The sequence below is a fragment of the Scyliorhinus torazame genome, chromosome 24 (genome assembly GCF_047496885.1).
Source record: "Scyliorhinus torazame isolate Kashiwa2021f chromosome 24, sScyTor2.1, whole genome shotgun sequence".
NCBI lineage: Eukaryota > Metazoa > Chordata > Chondrichthyes > Carcharhiniformes > Scyliorhinidae > Scyliorhinus > Scyliorhinus torazame.
Window position 1 is genome coordinate 18667150 of NC_092730.1, and position 6000 is coordinate 18673149.

At 47.8% G+C, this 6000-nt stretch overlaps 2 protein-coding genes across 5 annotated transcripts in view; both read left to right on the forward strand.

Annotated features, from left to right (window-relative positions):
• The window catches only part of LOC140400210 (neurexin-2-like), a 2085493-nt gene that overhangs the window by 511990 nt on the left and 1567503 nt on the right, over positions 1-6000 (forward strand). The window lies entirely within an intron of this gene.
• gng3 (guanine nucleotide binding protein (G protein), gamma 3) overlaps positions 5409-6000 on the forward strand; it is a 9212-nt gene continuing 8620 nt past the window's right edge. For 2 of the 4 annotated variants that reach the window (XM_072489443.1, XM_072489442.1), the window contains exon 1: positions 5730-6000. This exon is cut by the window's right edge. The gene's annotated coding sequence lies outside the window, so the exon portion shown is untranslated. Of the gene's footprint in view, positions 5519-5729 lie in introns of those variants that run through there. The other 2 variants (XM_072489445.1, XM_072489444.1) reach the window with 2 other exon arrangements.

Sequence of the window (6000 nt, forward strand, 5' to 3'; positions counted from 1 at the left end):
ACAGTTACACTGTGAGTGACCCTCACCCTGCTGAATAAACAGTGACTCTGTACAGTTACACTGTGAGTGACCCTCACCCTGCTGAATAAACAGTGACTCTGTACAGTTACACAGTGAGTGACCCTCACCCTGAATAAACAGTGACTCTGTACAGTTACACTGTGAGTGACCCTCACCCTGCTGAATAAACAGTGACTCTGTACAGTTACACAGTGAGTGATCCTCACCCTGAATAAACAGTGACTCTGTACAGTTACACAGTGAGTGATCCTCACCCTGCTGAATAAACAGTGACTCTGTACAGTTACACAGTGAGTGATCCTCACCCTGCTGAATAAACAGTGACTCTGTACAGTTACACAGTGAGTGATCCTCACCCTGCTGAATAAACAGTGACTCTGTACAGTTACACAGTGAGTGACCCTCGCCCTGCTGAATAAACAGTGACTCTGTACAGTTACACAGTGAGTGATCCTCACCCTGAATAAAGAGTGACTCTGTACAGTTACACAGTGAGTGACCCTCACCCTGCTGAATAAACAGTGACTCTGTACAGTTACACAGTGAGTGACCTTCACCCTGCTGAATAAACACTGACTCTGTACAGTTACACAGTGAGTGATCCTCACCCTGCTGAATAAACAGTGACTCTGTGCAGTTACACAGTGAGTGATCCTCACCCTGCTGAATAAACAGTGACTCTGTACAGTTACACAGTGAGTGATCCTCACCCTGCTGAATAAACAGTGACTCTGTACAGTTACACAGTGAGTGACCCTCGCCCTGCTGAATAAACAGTGACTCTGTACAGTTACACAGTGAGTGATCCTCACCCTGAATAAACAGTGACTCTGTACAGTTACACAGTGAGTGATCCTCACCCTGCTGAATAAACAGTGACTCTGTACAGTTACACAGTGAGTGCCCCTCACCCTGAATAAACAGTGACTCTGTACAGTTACACAGTGAGTGACCCTCACCCTGCTGAATAAACACTGACTCTGTACAGTTACACAGTGAGTGATCCTCACCCTGCTGAATAAACAGTGACTCTGTGCAGTTACACAGTGAGTGATCCTCACTCTGCTGAATAAACAGTGACTCTGTACAGTTACACAGTGAGTGATCCTCACACTGCTGAATAAACAGTGGCGCTGTACAGTTACACTGTGAGTGATCCACACCCTGCTGAATAAACAGTGACTCTGTACAGTTACACAGTGAGTGACCTTCACCCTGCTGAATAAACACTGACTCTGTACATTTACACAGTGAGTGATCCTCACCCTGCTGAATAAACAGTGACTCTGTACAGTTACACAGTGAGTGATCCTCACCCTGCTGAATAAACAGTGACTCTGTACAGTTACACAGTGAGTGATCCTCACCCTGCTGAATAAACAGTGACTCTGTACAGTTACACAGTGTGTGACCCTCACCCTGCTGAATAAACAGTGACTCTGTACAGTTACACAGTGAGTGATTCTCACCCTGCTGAATAAACACTGACTCTGTACAGTTACACAGTGAGTGATCCTCACCCTGCTGAATAAACAGTGACTCTGTACAGTTACACAGTGAGTGATCCTCACCCTGCTGAATAAACAGTGACTCTGTACAGTTACACAGTGAGTGCCCCTCACCCTGAATAAACAGTGACTCTGTACAGTTACACAGTGAGTGATCCTCACCCTGAATAAACAGTGACTCTGTACAGTTACACAGTGAGTGATCCTCATCCTGCTGAATAAACAGTGACTCTGTACAGTTACACAGTGAGTGATCCTCACCCTGCTGAATAAACAGTGACTCTGTACAGTTACACAGTGAGTGATCCTCACCCTGCTGAATAAACAGTGACTCTGTACAGTTACACAGTGAGTGACCCTCACCCTGCTGAATGAACAGTGACTCTGTACAGTTACACAGTGAGTGATCCTCACCCTGCTGAATAAACAGTGACTCTGTACAGTTACACAGTGAGTGATCCTCGCCCTGCTGAATAAACAGTGACTCTGTACAGTTACACAGTGAGTGACCCTCACCCTGAATAAACAGTGACTCTGTACAGTTACACAGTGAGTGATCCTCACCCTGCTGAATAAACAGTGACTCTGTACAGTTACACAGTGAGTGATCCTCACCCTGAATAAACAGTGACTCTGTACAGTTACACAGTGAGTGACCCTCACCCTGAATAAACAGTGACTCTGTACAGTTACACAGTGAGTGATCCTCACCCTGCTGAATAAACAGTGACTCTGTACAGTTACACAGTGAGTGATCCTCACCCTGCTGAATAAACAGTGACTCTGTACAGTTACACAGTGAGTGATCCTCACCCTGTTGAATAAACAGTGACTCTGTACAGTTACACAGTGAGTGATCCTCACCCTGCTGAATAAACAGTGACTCTATACAGTGACACAGTGAGTGAACCTCATCCTGCTGAATAAACAGTGACTCTGTACAGTTACACAGTGAGTGACCCTCACCCTGCTGAATAAACAGTGACTCTGTACAGTGACACAGTGAGTGACCCTCACCCTGCTGAATAAACAGTGACTCTGTACAGTTACACAGTGAATGATCCTCACCCTGCTGAATGAACAGTGACTCTGTACAGTTACACAGTGAGTGATCCTCACCCTGCTGAATAAACAGTGACTCTGTACAGTTACACAGCGAGCGATCGCCACCCTGCTGAATAAACAGTGACTCTGTACAGTTACACAGTGAGTGACCCTCACCCTGCTGAATAAACAGTGACTCTGTACAGTTACACAGTGAGTGATCCTCACCCTGCTGAATAAACAGTGACTCTGTACAGTTACACAGTGAGTGACCCTCACCCTGCTGAATAAACAGTGACTCTGTACAGTTACACAGTGAGTGACCCTCACCCTGCTGAATAAACAGTGACTCTGTACAGTTACACAGTGAGTGATCCTCACCCTGCTGAATAAACAGTGACTCTGTACAGTTACACAGTGAGTGACCCTCACCCTGCTGAATGAACAGTGACTCTGTACAGTTACACAGTGAGTGACCCTCACCCTGCTGAATAAACAGTGACTCTGTACAGTTACACAGTGAGTGATCTTCACCCTGAATAAACAGTGACTCTGTACAGTTACACAGTGAGTGATCCTCACCCTGCTGAATAAACAGTGACTCTGTACAGTTACACAGTGAGTGACCCTCACCCTGCTGAATAAACATTGACTCTGTACAGTTACTCAGTGAGTGATCCTCACCCTGCTGAATAAACAGTGACTCTGTACAGTTACACAGTGAGTGACCCTCACCCTGCTGAATAAACAGTGACTCTGTACAGTTACACAGTGAGTGATCCTCACCCTGCTGAATAAACAGTGACTCTGTACAGTTACACAGTGAGTGATCCTCACCCTGCTGAATAAACAGTGACTCTGTACAGTTACACAGTGAGTGATCCTCACCCTGCTGAATAAACAGTGACTCTGTACAGTTACACAGTGAGTGATCCTCACCCTGCTGAATAAACAGTGACTCTGTACAGTTACACAGTGAGTGATCCTCACCCTGTTGAATAAACAGTGACTCTGTACAGTTACACAGTGAGTGATCCTCACCCTGCTGAATAAACAGTGACTCTATACAGTGACACAGTGAGTGAACCTCATCCTGCTGAATAAACAGTGACTCTGTACAGTTACACAGTGAGTGACCCTCACCCTGCTGAATAAACAGTGACTCTGTACAGTGACACAGTGAGTGACCCTCACCCTGCTGAATAAACAGTGACTCTGTACAGTTACACAGTGAGTGATCCTCACCCTGCTGAATGAACAGTGACTCTGTACAGTTACACAGTGAGTGATCCTCACCCTGCTGAATAAACAGTGACTCTGTACAGTTACACAGCGAGCGATCGCCACCCTGCTGAATAAACAGTGACTCTGTACAGTTACACAGTGAGTGACCCTCACCCTGCTGAATAAACAGTGACTCTGTACAGTTACACAGTGAGTGATCCTCACCCTGCTGAATAAACAGTGACTCTGTACAGTTACACAGTGAGTGACCCTCACCCTGCTGAATAAACAGTGACTCTGTACAGTTACACAGTGAGTGACCCTCACCCTGCTGAATAAACAGTGACTCTGTACAGTTACACAGTGAGTGATCCTCACCCTGCTGAATAAACAGTGACTCTGTACAGTTACACAGTGAGTGACCCTCACCCTGCTGAATGAACAGTGACTCTGTACAGTTACACAGTGAGTGACCCTCACCCTGCTGAATAAACAGTGACTCTGTACAGTTACACAGTGAGTGATCTTCACCCTGAATAAACAGTGACTCTGTACAGTTACACAGTGAGTGATCCTCACCCTGCTGAATAAACAGTGACTCTGTACAGTTACACAGTGAGTGACCCTCACCCTGCTGAATAAACATTGACTCTGTACAGTTACTCAGTGAGTGATCCTCACCCTGCTGAATAAACAGTGACTCTGTACAGTTACACAGTGAGTGACCCTCACCCTGCTGAATAAACAGTGACTCTGTACAGTTACACAGTGAGTGATCCTCACCCTGCTGAATAAACAGTGACTCTGTACAGTGACACAGTGAGTGATCCTCACCCTGCTGAATAAACAGTGACTCTGTACAGTTACACAGTGAGTGATCCTCACCATGAATAAACAGTGACTCTGTACAGTTACACAGTGAGTGATCCTCACCCTGCTGAATAAACAGTGACTCTGTACAGTTACACAGTGAGTGATCCTCACCCTGAATAAACAGTGACTCTGTACAGTTACACAGTGAGTGACCCTCACCCTGCTGAATAAACATTGACTCTGTACAGTTACACAGTGAGTGATCCTCACCCTGCTGGATAAACAGTGACTCTGTACAGTTACACAGTGAGTGACCCTCACCCTGCTGAATAAACAGTGACTCTGTATAGTTACACAGTGAGTGGCCCTCACCCTGCTGAATAAACAGTGACTCTGTACAGTTACACAGTGAGTGATCCTCACCCTGCTGAATAAACAGTGACTCTGTACAGTTACACAGTGAGTGATCCTCACCCTGCTGAATAAACAGTGACTCTGTACAGTTACACAGCGAGCGATCCTCACCCTGCTGAATAAACAGTGACTCTGTACAGTTACACAGCGAGCGATCGCCACCCTGCTGACTAAATAGGGAAGGGGAATGGGAGGGGCGTGAGGAAGTGGGATGGAGTGCGAGGAAGGGAGGGAGGTGGAGGGGAAGTGGCGGTGGAGGAGGGGAGCAGAGGGAAAATGGGGGAATGCGGAGAAGGGGGAGGTGAAGGGGGAGGGGACAGGGATGTGGGGGGGGGGGGTGGAGGAGGAGGGGTGACTAGGCGGGGGGGGGGAGGCGGGGGGAGATGTGCGGTGGCGGGAGGGGAACGAGCACCCCCCCACTGTCTGGAAAGAATGAGACAGCAGATTGCAAATCTGTCAGCCGTCGATTTATTTGAAAAGAGAGGCAGGATTCGGTGAGATTTCTTTTTAAATCTCCCAGACAGGCTGGTGCTTGTGATAGGGGCTAGTTTACCTCATCGCTCCCTCCCCCACTCACCCACCCACTCGTGTGACTTGGGATGTGCCAAGATGACTGAAACACAACTCCCCCCTCCGCATCTCCAAGTGGAGGTACCTTCCACTGAATTATTCCCACTCCAGCGGCTCTTATTAAAGCCGTAAGTCCTGACCAACTGGGCATCAGTCCTCTCTCTCTCTCTCTCTCTTTCCCGTGCCACAGAGCTCATTATTCCTCCCTCACGCCCCAATCCCTCCTCGTTCCTGCCCACCCTTCCCCTCCCTCCCTCCCTCCCATCCCTCCGCAACCCTTGGCCACCTTCCGCCGTCTGCAGTCGGATCGAAGGGGCGAGAAGATCATCGCAGGCGACAACGTTCGTGAGGTGCTGCGTGAGGCAAGAGGGGGCGGGGGCGCGACAACCCACCCTGAGAGAGGGAG